Here is a 12,983-nt window from a genome sequence, read left to right on the forward strand (position 1 = left end):
AGCACAAACAGGGTGGGAGAATGGGATGGAGAGAAAGATACACAAAGTAATTATAAGTGTGAATGTGAATGGGATGACCTCTCCCATGAAATGGAAGTGGATGGCAGAATGAATAAAAAACATAATCCTACAATATGTTGTTTACAGGAAACACATTTGGAAAAGAGGGATACACAGAGAGTAAAGGCTAGAATAGATTATATTATGTTTCAGTTGAAGTAAGAAAAAACAAGAAAAGAAAACAGGAGTAGCCATCTTGATCTCAGACAAAGCAAAGGCAAGAATAAATTTTATTAAAAGAGACAAGGAAGTAAACTGCATCCTGCTAAAAGGCACAATAGACAATGAAGAAATATCATTACTAAACATATGTTCAGGGGCAGCTAGGTGGCACAGTGGATAGAGTATCAGCCCTGGATTCAGGAGGACCTGATTTCAAATCCGGCCTCAGACACACAACACTTACTAGCTGTGTGATTCTGGGTAAGTCACTTAACCAACCATTGCCTAGCCAAAGGGAAAAAAAAAACCTGCCTCTTCTAAACATACATGCAGAAAGTGACATTGAATCCAAATTCTTAGAGGAGGGAAGTTCAGGGAATTATAGGAGAAATAGATGACAAAACTATCCTAGTAGGGGACCTCAACCTCCCCCTCTTTGAACCAGATAAATGTAACCACAAAATAAAGAAGAAAGAAGTTAAGGAGGTGAATAGAATTTTAGAAAAGTTACATATGGCAGACCTATGGAGAAAATTGAATGGGAATAGAAAAACTTTTTTTTTCCTCCAGTGGTACATGGAACTTACATAAAAAATTGGCGATGTATTAGGACATCAAAACCTCACAATCCAAAGCAGAAAGGCAGAAATATTAAATGTATCATTTTCAGATCATGATATAATTGAAATTATATCTAATAAAGTGCCATGGAAAGATAAACGAAAAATTAATTGGAAACTAAATAATCTAATTTAAGGTTGAATGGGTCAAACAACAAATGATAGAAATAATCAATAACTTCATTCAAGAGAATGACAATAATGAAACAACATACCAAAACTTATGGGATGCAGCAAAAGATGTTCTTAGGGGACATTTTGTATCTCTTAATGCTTACATGAATGAAATAGAGAAAGAAGACATAAATGAATTGGGCATGCAACTAAAAAACTAGAAAGAGAAAAATTCAAAATCCTCAATTAAATACTAAATTAGAATTGTTAAAAATCAATGGAAAAATTAAGATAATTGAAATTAAGAAAATTATTGAACTAATAAATGTCATTAAGAACTGATTTTATGGGGGGAAAAACAATAAAATAGACAAACCTTTGGTTAATTTAATTTAAAAAAAGAGATAGAAAAAACAAATTACCTGTGTCAAAAATGAAAAAAGAAGAATTCACCACCAATGAAGAGGAAATTAAAACAATAATTGCCCAACTGTATACCAATAAATTTGACAGTCTTAGTGAAATGGAATGAATATTTACAAAAAATATAAATTGTCCAGAATATCAGAAGTGAAAGTAAAATCCTTGAATAACCCCATCTCAGAAAAAAGAAGTTGAATAAGCTATTGATGAAGTCCCTAGGGAAAAATCTCCAGGGCCAGATGGATTTTCAAGCTAATTCCATGAAATATTTAAAGGACAATTAATTCCAATACTAAATAGGTATTTGGGAAAATAAGAAAAGAAGGAATATTAGTAAATTCTTTTATGATACAAACATGGTGCTGATACCTAAACCAGAAGGAGTCAAATGAGAGAAATAAAATTATACACTAATTTATCTAAATACCATCAATGCAAAAATGTTAAATAAAGTATTAGCAAAAAGATTACAGAAACTTATCAGGAGAATAATACACTATGATCAGGTAGGATTTATAACAGGAATGCAGGGCTGGGTCAATATTAGGAAAATTCAGCGTAATTGATCATATGAACAACTAAACTAAACATTTCAATGGATGCAGAACAAGCTTTTGACAAAATATAACACCCATTCCTGCTAAAAACACTAGAGACCATAGGAATAAGTGGAGTCTTCCTTAAAATACTAAGTAGCATCTACCTAAAACCTTCAGCAAGCATCATATGCAAGAAAGATAAGCCAGAAGCAGTTCCAATAAGATCAGGGGTGAAACAAGGATGTCCATTATCACCATTGTTGTTCAATATGGTACTAAAAATGTTAAATTTAGCAATAAGAGAAGAAAAAGAAATTAAAGGTATTAAAATAGGCAAAGAAGAAACAAAGCTATCACTCTTCACAAATGGTATGATGGTATACTTAGATAATCCTAGAGAATCAAGTAAATAACTATTTGAAATAATAAACGACTTTAGACAAGTTGAAGGCAATAAAATAAACCCACATAAACTGTTGGCATTTCTATGCATTACCATGAAAGCCCAAAAGCAAGATACAGAAAGAGAAATTCCATTTAAAGTTATTGCAGACTTTATAAAATATGTAGGAGTCTACCTGCTGAAACAAACCTAGGAACTACATGAACAGAATTACAAAACAGTTTTTATACAAATAAAGTCAGATTTAAATAATTAGGAAAGCATGGGTTGCTCAAGGGTGGACAGAGCTAATATAATAAAAATGACAATTCTACCTACATTGATTTACTTATTCAGTATCATATCAAATTACCAAAATATTTTGTAGAGGTAGAAAAAAGTATCAAGATTCATCTGGAAGAAAAAAAGGTCTAGAATATCAAGTAGACTAATAAAAAGAAATGCTGGTGAAGATTGCCTAGCCAATCCAGATCTCAAATTGTATTATAAAGCAAGAAGCGTCAAAACTACTTGTCACTGGCTAAGAAATAAAAGCAAAGATCAGTGAAATAGATTAGGTATGCAAGACACAACAGTCAATGACTATACTAATCTACTCTTTTATTAACCGAAAGACCCCAGTGTCTGGGAAAAGAACTCACTATTTGACAAAAGCTGTTGGGAAAGCTGGAAAAGAGTATAGCAGAAACTATCCATAGACCAAAATCTTACACCATATACCAAAATAAAGTCAAAATGAGTTCACAATTTAGATATAAAGGCTAATACTATAAGCAAACTGGGAGTGAAAGGAGTAGTTTATCTGTCAGATTTTTAGAGAACAGAAGAATTTATGACCAAAGAGGAGACAGAGAACATTATGAAATGCAAAATGGATAATTTTGATTATATTAAATTGATAAGCTTTTGCACAGACAAAGCCAATTTACTCATGTTAAGAGGGAAGTAGAAAATTGGGAAATAATTTTTATAACCAGTGTTTCTCATAAGGGTCTCATTTCTAAAATAAATAGAGAATTAAGTCAAATTTATTAGAGTATAAATGATTCCCCAATTGACAAATGGTCAAAGGATATGAACAGACAATTTTCAAATGAAAAAATTAAAGTTATGTATAGTCAATATGAAAAAAATTCTCTGAATAAATATTGATTAGAGAAGTGAAAATCAAAACAACTCTGAGGTACCATGTCACACCTACTAGATTGGCCAACATGACAAAACAGGAAAATGATAAATGTTGGAGAAGATGTGGGAAAATTAGAACACTAATGCATTGTTGGTGGAGTTGTACACTGATTCAAACATTTTGGAGAACAATCTGGAATTATGTCCAAAGGGCTATGAAAAATGTGCATAACCTTTAACCCAGAAATAGCACTTGTAAGTCTGTATCACAAAAAGATCATAAAAATAATAAAGGACCCACATGTATGAAAATATTCACAGCAGCTCTTTTTGTGGTAGCAAAGAATTGGAAATTGAGAGGATGCCCATCAAGTGGGGAATAGCTGAGCAAGTTGTGGTGTATGAATGTAATGGAATACCGTTGTGCTATAAGAAATGATGAGCAAGCAGACCTCAGAAAAACCAGGAAAGACTTATATGCAATGACGCTGAGTGAAGTGAGCAGAACTAAGAGAACATTGTACACAGTAATGCCACACTGTGTGATGACTAACTTTGATAGACATAGCTTTTCTCAGCAATGCAAGGATGTAAGACATCTTCAAAATTCTTACAATGGAAAATGCTATCCACATCCAGAGAAATAGCTATGGACTTTGGATGCAGATCAAACTATACAATTTTCTCTTTTTTTTCCTTCTGCTTTGTTTTCTTTTTTTTTTTTGTGATTCCTTCTATTGGTTTTTATTTACAACATGACTAATTTGAAAATATGTTTGTTAGGAATGTATACGTAGAGCCTATATCTGACTGCATGCCATCTTGAAAAGGGAGGAGCAGAGAAAGGTAGGGTAATTAAAATTCAAAAGCTTGTAGAAGTGAATGCTAAAGAGTAAAAATAAATGAATTAATAAACTTATTTTGAATTAAAAAAATCATTCCTTTAAGAATGTAATTGGACCACTGAGTCCTAATTATTCCATAAGTATGATAAATAAATAAATTCATACATACATACATAAACAAAACAAAATCAAAAGAATGAAAAAAATTGAAGAAAATCTGAAATATCTGATGGAGAAAAAAATTCATCTGGAAAATAGATCAAAAATAGATAATTTAAGAATTATTGGGCTACCTGAAAACCATGATAAAACATAACCTACATCTTATATTTTAAGAAGTCATCAAGGAAAAGTACCATACCAGGTGGTTAGATAGAAATTTAAAGAATCAATCAATCACCTCCTAAAAGAGATCCCAAAATAAAACCTCCCACAATTATATTATAGATAAATTCCAGAGCTCTTAGGTCAAGGAGAAAAATACTGCAAGTAGCCAAAATAAACAATCCAAATATTGTCTAGCCACAGTAAGGAGCACTCACACTTTTGTGGCTTCTGAATTATAGGATCTGAGGGCTTGGAATATATTCTGGACAGTGAGGGAGTTAGCATTACAACCAAGAGTCACCTACACAACAAAACTAAATTTAAACCTTAAGGGGAAAGCAGATATTAAAGGAAATAGAGAACTTTCAAGAATTGCTAATGAAAAGACGAGCTGAACAGAATTTTTTTTTTGAACAGAAATTTTGATTATCAAATACAAAAGATAAGAGAACCACAAAAAGATAAACAGGAAAAAGAAATCATAAGAGATACAAAAATTTAAGCTGTTTACATTCCTAAATGGGAAGATGTTACTTGTAACTTCTAAGAACTTTGTTATTATTAAGGCAGTTAGAAGGAATGTATAAAGACAGAGGGAGGCATCTAGATGATGCAATGGATAGAACTCCGACCTTGGAGTTAGAAGGTCCTGAGTTCAAATCTGGTCTCAGACACACAACACATGACACTTAGTAGCTGTGTGATCCTGGGCAAGTAACTTAACCCCAATTGCCTAGCAAAAAGCAAAATAAAAAAAAATCATATGGGTGCAAGTTGACTGTAATAGGATGATATAAAAAAAATAAGAGGTGAGAAACAGGAAGCCATTGGGACAAGGGGAAAAGGAAAAGATAGAATGGGGTCAATTATTTCATAAAAAACAAAAAAGATTTTACAGTGGAGGGAATGACAGAGGGATGTTAGGCAACATTGAATACTTACTCTAACTGAAATTGCTAAAAAGGAGAACCTACACACACAGTTGGGAATAGAAATTTATATTACCCTAAAATAAAGTAGGATGAGAGAGGGATTTGAAAACAGAGAGGGCAGAGGAATGTAAGATTGAGAGAGGAAATAGTCAGAAGCAAAAAACTTTTTAGGAGGGACATAAAAACAGAGAAAGAGAGAAGTATAGAATGGGGAAAATAGGATGGAGAGAAATATATAATCATTATTCAAAACTGTGAATGTCAATGGGAAAAACTCATTCCTAAAAAGAAAGTAGATAGCAGAATGAATGAAAATATTATTCTATAATATTTTGTTTGCAACAAACACAGTTTAAGAGAGAGACACAGAGAATAAAAGTAAGGGTCTGGGACAGATTCTATTATGCTTCTGCTGAAGTGAAAACAAACATATGAACAAACAAAATAGGAGTAGTCAACATGATCTTACACAATTCAAAAGCAAAAATGTATCTAATTATGAGAAATAAGGAAACTATATCTAATGAAAGGTACCATACATAGTGAAGTAGTAGCAATACTAAACATATGTGCATCAAATTGTATAACACCCAATTTCTTAAAGGTAAGGTTAAATGAGTTAGAGGAGGGAATGAATGATAAAACCATACCAGGGGGGACCTAAACTTCCCCTTCTCAGAAATATTTAAACCCAAGAAAAAATAAACAAGAAATAAATTAAGAAAATTAATAGAATTTTAGAAAAGTTAGATATGGTAGACTAAAGGAAAAAAATGGATGGGAATAAAAAGTGAAAAAGGGAACACTCTTTTTTTTTTTTACTTGGAAGTACATGGCACCTACATAAAAATTTACCAGTTTAAAATATAGACATAAAAACCTCACAACAAAATGCAGAAAAGCAAAAAGTATTAAGAGGCTACTTTTTACTTTATAGTGAAAAGGGTGATACCATAATCAAATTAAAGGAACAAGTTATAGTTTATATTTCAGATCTATGGAGAAGAGAACAATTTGTGACTAAAAAAAGAAATAGAAACCATATTAGATATAAGATGTAAAATTTTGATTACAGTAAATTAAAAAATTTTACACAGACACACAAGCATGCATGCACACACACACATAAAACAACATAATCAAGATTAGAAGATTGTACAAATTAAAAAAACTGGGAAAACATCTACAGCAAGTATCTCTGATAAACACCTAATTTCTCAAATATATAGACAACCAAGATGGCAGAGAAAAGTCAGGAAGTTGCCTCAGCTCTCCCGACTTTCCCTTGGAAACAACATTAAATCAAGTCTCTAAAAGGATTCTGGAATGACAGAATCCAGAAAAAAGATGGAGTGAAACAGTTTTCCAGCTTAAAATAATTTAGAAGTATTTCAGGAAAATCTCTTGAGTAAAGGGGAGCCCAACCTAGCGCAAGTGATGTCCAGCAAGCCAAGGGAAAGTTCTTAGTCACAGCACAGAATAGCAATCTAGGCCCTGTTGTTCTGGCCCAGCAAGCCAGTGGCACAGCAGGCCAGCTATGAAGTCTCCAGTCTCAGCGCAACAGCCAGGTCTAGAACCCAGAGCATAATAGGAGCAACTAAGCTGGGCCACCATAGTGAAGTGGGCAAGTCACCAGCCCCAGAGGACCTGGTTCAGAAAACCAGTGACCCTGCCACCAATGCAAGAATCTTGGGACAGTGCCCCCTGTACCCCAGGAACAGAGATCAACTTTTAAGATGAGCAAAAAACAAACAAAAAAGGAAATCTGACATAGAAAGCTTCTATGACAACAGGGAAGATCAAAACACAAACTCAGAAAATGACAACAATGTAAAATACCTACATGTGAAGCCCCAAAGGGGAATATGAAGTGGTCTCAAGCCCCAAACATCCTATTGGAAGAGCTAAAACTATTTTAAAAATGAAGTAAGAGAGGTAGAAGAAAAATTGGGAAGACAAATGAGAGTGATATAAGAGAATTATGAAAAAAAGTCAGCAACTTGGAAAAGGAAGCACAAAAATTGACTACAGAAAGTAACACCTTAAAAATAGAATTAGCCAAATGGGGAAAAAAATTCCACTGAAAAAAACACTTACTTTAAAACTAGAATGGGCCAAATGGAAAAGGAGGTACAAAAGCTAGCTGAAAAATAATTCCTTAAAATTTAGAATTGGGCTAGTTGAAGCAAACGACTCTATGAGACATAAAGAATCCATCAAAGTCAAAAGAATGAAAAAAAAACCCTGAATATAGCCAGAAAGAAACAATTCAAATGTCATGGACCCATAGTCAGGATTACACAAGACTTCATAGCTTCTATATTAAAAGACTGGAGGTTTTTAAATGTGATGTTAGGAAGGCAAAAAAGCTTGAATTACAAGCAAGAATCAAATACCCAGTAAAATTTAGCATAACCTTTCAGGGAAAAAAGATGGATGTTCAATGAAATAGGGGACTTTCAAACTTTCCTAATGCAAAGAACAGAGCCAAACAGAAAATTTGACCTTTAAATGCAAGACACAAGAGAAGCATAAAAATGTAAACAGGATGTGAAAAAAGCATGTTATTCAATAAGATTTAAACTGTTTTCTATACATAAGAAGATTATACTTGTAACTCTTAAGAACTATGTCTCTATAGGGTAGTTAGAAGGAATATACTTAGACAGTGGGTGTAGGTATAAATTGATGTGACAATAAAAAAAATAATAAGGGGTAAAAAGGACTATACTGGGAGAAGAGGAGAGGGTGAGCAGAATGGGGTAACTGATATCATCTGTAGAGCCATGGAAGACCTCTTAAAGTAGATTGAAAGAAGGGAAGAGGTGAGCAGTATTTCAATCCTATCCCATCACATTTGGCCCAAAGTTAAAATAACATCTATATTCAGTTGGGTAGAGAATTTTATCTTATCCTGAAGGAAAATGAAAGAAGAGGGAAAGGTAAGGGGACTGATACAATGGGTTGCAGAAGAGAGGGTAGAAGTGGGAGGGGAAAGGAGAAAGAAAAAAATGGGGGCTGACATAAGGGAGGGCAAATTGAGAGAGGAAGTAATCAGATGCAAAACACTGGTAAGGTGGAAAAGGGAGAAAGGAGAGAGAAAAGTATAAAAGGGGAAAATAAACTGGGGGGAAATGCAGTTAGTAATCAAAGCTCTGAACATAAATGGGATGGGCTCTCCCATAAAATGAAAAGAAATAGCAGGGTGCATTAAAAACCATAACACTACAATATGTTGTTTACAAGAAAAAAATTTGAAACAGATAGCACACATACAGCAAAGATAAAAGGAGGTAGCAGAATACATTATGTTTCAGCTGAAGTAAATAAAGCAGGGGTAGCAATGCTGATCTCAAAGCAAAAACAAAAATAGATGTAATTAAAAGAGCTAAGGAAGTAATCTACATTTTGCTAAACGGTACCATAGGCAATGATGTAATATCAAAACTAAACAGAAGCTCACTCAGTGGTATAGAATCAAAATTCTTACAGAAGTTGAGTGAGATATAGGAAGAAAGAGACAGCAAAAGTACACTAGTACGGAACTTCAACCATTCCCTCTCAGGACTAGATAAATCTAACCACAAAATAAACAAGAAAGTAAATAAGGAGGTGAATAGAATTTTACAAAAGTCAGATATGATAGACTTCTAGAAAAAATGCAATGGGAATAGAAAGGAACATACCTTTTTTCTCAGTGGTACATGGCACCTACACAAGAATTGACCAGGTATTATGGCCTAAAAACCTCACAATAAAATACAGAAAGGCAAAAATAGTAAATGCATCCTTTTCAGATTATGATGAAATAAAAACTGCATATACTAAAGGGCCATGGAAAGATATACTAAAAAACAATGGAAATTAAATAATCTAATCTTAAAGAATCAGTGTATCAAACAACAAATCATAGAAATCATCAATAATTTCATTCAAGAGAATGACAATAATGAAATAACAAACCATAATTCATGGAAAGCAACTAAAGCAGTACCTAGGGGAAATTTTGTATCTCTAAATGTTTCCATGAGTAAAATAGAAAAGAACAGATCAATGAATTGGGCATGCAATAAAATAGCTAGAAAAAGAACAAATTAAAAATCTGTAATTGAATACCAAATTAGAAATTGAAAGTCAAAAGAGTGATTAATAAAATCAAAAGTAAGAAAACTATTGAACTAATAAATAAAGTAAAGATCTGGTATTATGAAAAAAATGCAATAAAATAGTTTAAACGTTGGTTAATCTAATTGAAAAAAAAGAAGTACAACAAATTACCAGCATCAAGAATGAATTTGCCACCAATGAAGATGAAATTAAAGAAATAATTAGGAGCTATTTTGCCCAACTGTGAATAAATACATCTGATGATCTAAATGACATGAATTAATATTAAAAATATAAATCAACAAGTTTCACAGAAGAGGAAGTAAAATATTTAACTCCATTTTAGAAAAACAAATTGAACAAGCCATCAGCAAAGTCCCTAAAAATAAATCACCATGGTCAGAGGGATTTACAAGTCAAATCTACCAAACATTTTAAAACAATTACTTCCAATTCTTTATAAACTATTTGAGAAAATGAGTGAAGGAGTTCTACCAAATTTATTTTATGACACAAATATGGTATTGGTAACTATACCAAGAAAAGGCAAAGTAAAGAAAGAAAAATTATAAACCACTTTTCCCAATGAATATTGATGTGAACATTTTAAATAAAATATGAGTAAAGATATTACAAAAATTTATCCTGAGGATAATACACTATATTCATATGGAATTCACACCAGGAACTTAGGGCAGGTTCGATATTAGGAAAACCATTAGTGTAATTGACCATATCAGTAACAGAACCAGCACAAATCATGTGGTTGTCTCAATAGATGAAGAAAAAACTTTTGACAAAATGCAGCACCCATTCTTATTAAAAAAAAAAAAATAACACTAGACAGTATAAGAACAAATGGTGCTTTCCTTAAAATGACAAATATCTACTCCAAAGCATTAGCAAGCGTTACCTGTAATAGAAATAAGCTACAAGCCTTCTCAATAAGATCAATGGTGAAAAAAGGTTGCCCATTATCACCACCATTATTAAATACTGTACTAGAAATATTAGCTCTAGCAATAAGAGAAGGAAAAGAAATTGAAGGAATGAGGAATAGTGAGGAAACAAGCCTATCACTCTTTGTAGATGATATGATGGTATGCTTAGAAAATCCTAGAGAATCAAGTAAAAAACTACATGAAATAACAACTTCAGCAACATTGCAAAATATAAAATAAACTCATATATCATCAGCATTTCCATATATTAACAACAAAGCTCAGCAAGAAAAGAGAGAAAGAGAAAACTCACTTAAAATAAACATTGACAATAAGAAATATTTGGGAGTCTACTTGTCAAGACAAACCAAAGAACTATGTGAACATAATTACAAAATATTTTTACTTAAATTCAGACCTAAACAACTGGGAAAATATCAATTGCTCGTGGGTGGGCAGAGCAAATACACTAAAAAGGACATAAATTATTTTACTTATACAGTGCCATATTGATCAAATTATCAAAACATTTTATAGAGCTAGTAAAAGTAACAAAATTCATCTGGAAGAACAAAAGGTCAAGAATATCAAAGGAATTAATGAAAAATGCAAAGGAAGTTGGCCTAGTCATACCGAAACTAAAACCACATTTTAAAGCAGCAATAATCAAAAGTGTTTGGAACTGGGGCAGCTAGGTTGCTCAGTGGATAGAGCAACAGCCCTGAAGTCAGGAGGACCTGAGTTCAAAACCGGCCTCAGACCAAACACTTGACACTTACTAGCTGTGTGATCTTGGGCAAGTCACTTAACCCCAATTGCCTAAAAAAAAAAAAAAGGTATTTGGAACTGGCTATGAAGTAAAGTGGTGAATAAGTGGGATAGAGTAGGTACATAAGATACAATAGTCAATGATCATAGTAATCTAGTATTTGATAAACCCAAAGACATCTGATTCGGGGATAAGAACTCACTATTTGACAAAAACTCTTGGGAAAATTAGAAAATAATATGCAGAAATTAGGTAGAGATCAACGTCTCACATTGTTTACAAAGATAAAGTCAAAGTGGGTGCATGATTTAGACATAAAGGGTGATAGCACAAGCAGATTAGGAGAGCAGGCAATAGTTTACCTGTGAGAACAACGGAGAAGGGAAAAATTTAGGGCCAAGCAAGAGATAGATAATATTATGAAATGCAAAATGGATCTTTTTGATTAATTAAATTAAAAAGGGTTTTGCACAAACAAAACCAATGGAATATTTATTAGACATAATGTATAAAAATGGTAAACATTTTTGCAAGTATTTCTGATAAAGGCCTCATTTCTCAAATATATAGAGAACCAAGTCAATGTTACAAGAATATAATTCATTTCCTAATTGATAAATGGTCAAAGGACAGGCAGTTTTCAGATGAAGTAATTAAAGCTATCTATAGACATAAGAAAAAAAAATGTTCCAAATCAATATTGATTAGAGAAATGTAATTAAAACAACTCTGAGGTACCACATCACAGCCATCAAATTGACTAATATGATAGAAAAGGAAAATGTTAATTGTTTGGGGGGTATAGGAAAATTGGAATACTAATGCAATCTTGGTGGAGTTGTGAACTGATCCAATCATTTTGGAAAGCAATTTGCAACTATGTCTAAAGTGAAATAACACTGTCCATAACCTTTGATCCAGCAATACCTTTTATTATGTATGTATCCCAAAGAGTTCTTAAAAAAAGGCAAAAGACCTACATTTACAAAAAGTATTTGTAGCAGCCCTTTTCATGGTGGTAAAATATTAGGAACAGAAGGAATGCCCATCAATTGGGGAATGGCTGAACAAGTTGTGATATATTAATGTAATGGAATATTATTGTTCAATAAGAAATGATGAGCAGGCAGATTTCAGAAAAAGTCTGGAAAGACTTGTATGAAATGATGCTGAGTGAAGTGATCAGAACCAGGTGAATGTTGCACATAGTTATAGCAAAATTATGTGATGACCAGCCGTGATTGACTTAGCTATTTCAGTAATGCAACGATCCAAAACAATTCCAGAGGACCCATGATGGAAATTGCTATCCACTTCAGCAAAATAACTAAGGAATCTGAATGCAGATGGAAGCATACTGTTTTCATTTTTTTGGTTGGTTTTCTGTGCCTTTTCCCTTTTTTTCTCTATCTTCTTTCACATCGTGACTAATACAGAAATACACTTTCATTATAGCATAAGTGTAATCTATATCAGTTTGCTTCACATCTTGGGGAAGAGGGATCAGAGGGAGAAATATTTGAAACTCAAAATCCTATAAAAATGAATGTTCAAAACTATATTTACATATAATTGGAAAAATTAAAATTATATATAGAGGGAGAGAGAACTGA

Source organism: Phascolarctos cinereus, unplaced genomic scaffold, assembly GCF_003287225.1.
Source record: "Phascolarctos cinereus isolate Bilbo 61053 unplaced genomic scaffold, phaCin_HiC Scaffold_2;HRSCAF=192, whole genome shotgun sequence".
NCBI lineage: Eukaryota > Metazoa > Chordata > Mammalia > Diprotodontia > Phascolarctidae > Phascolarctos > Phascolarctos cinereus.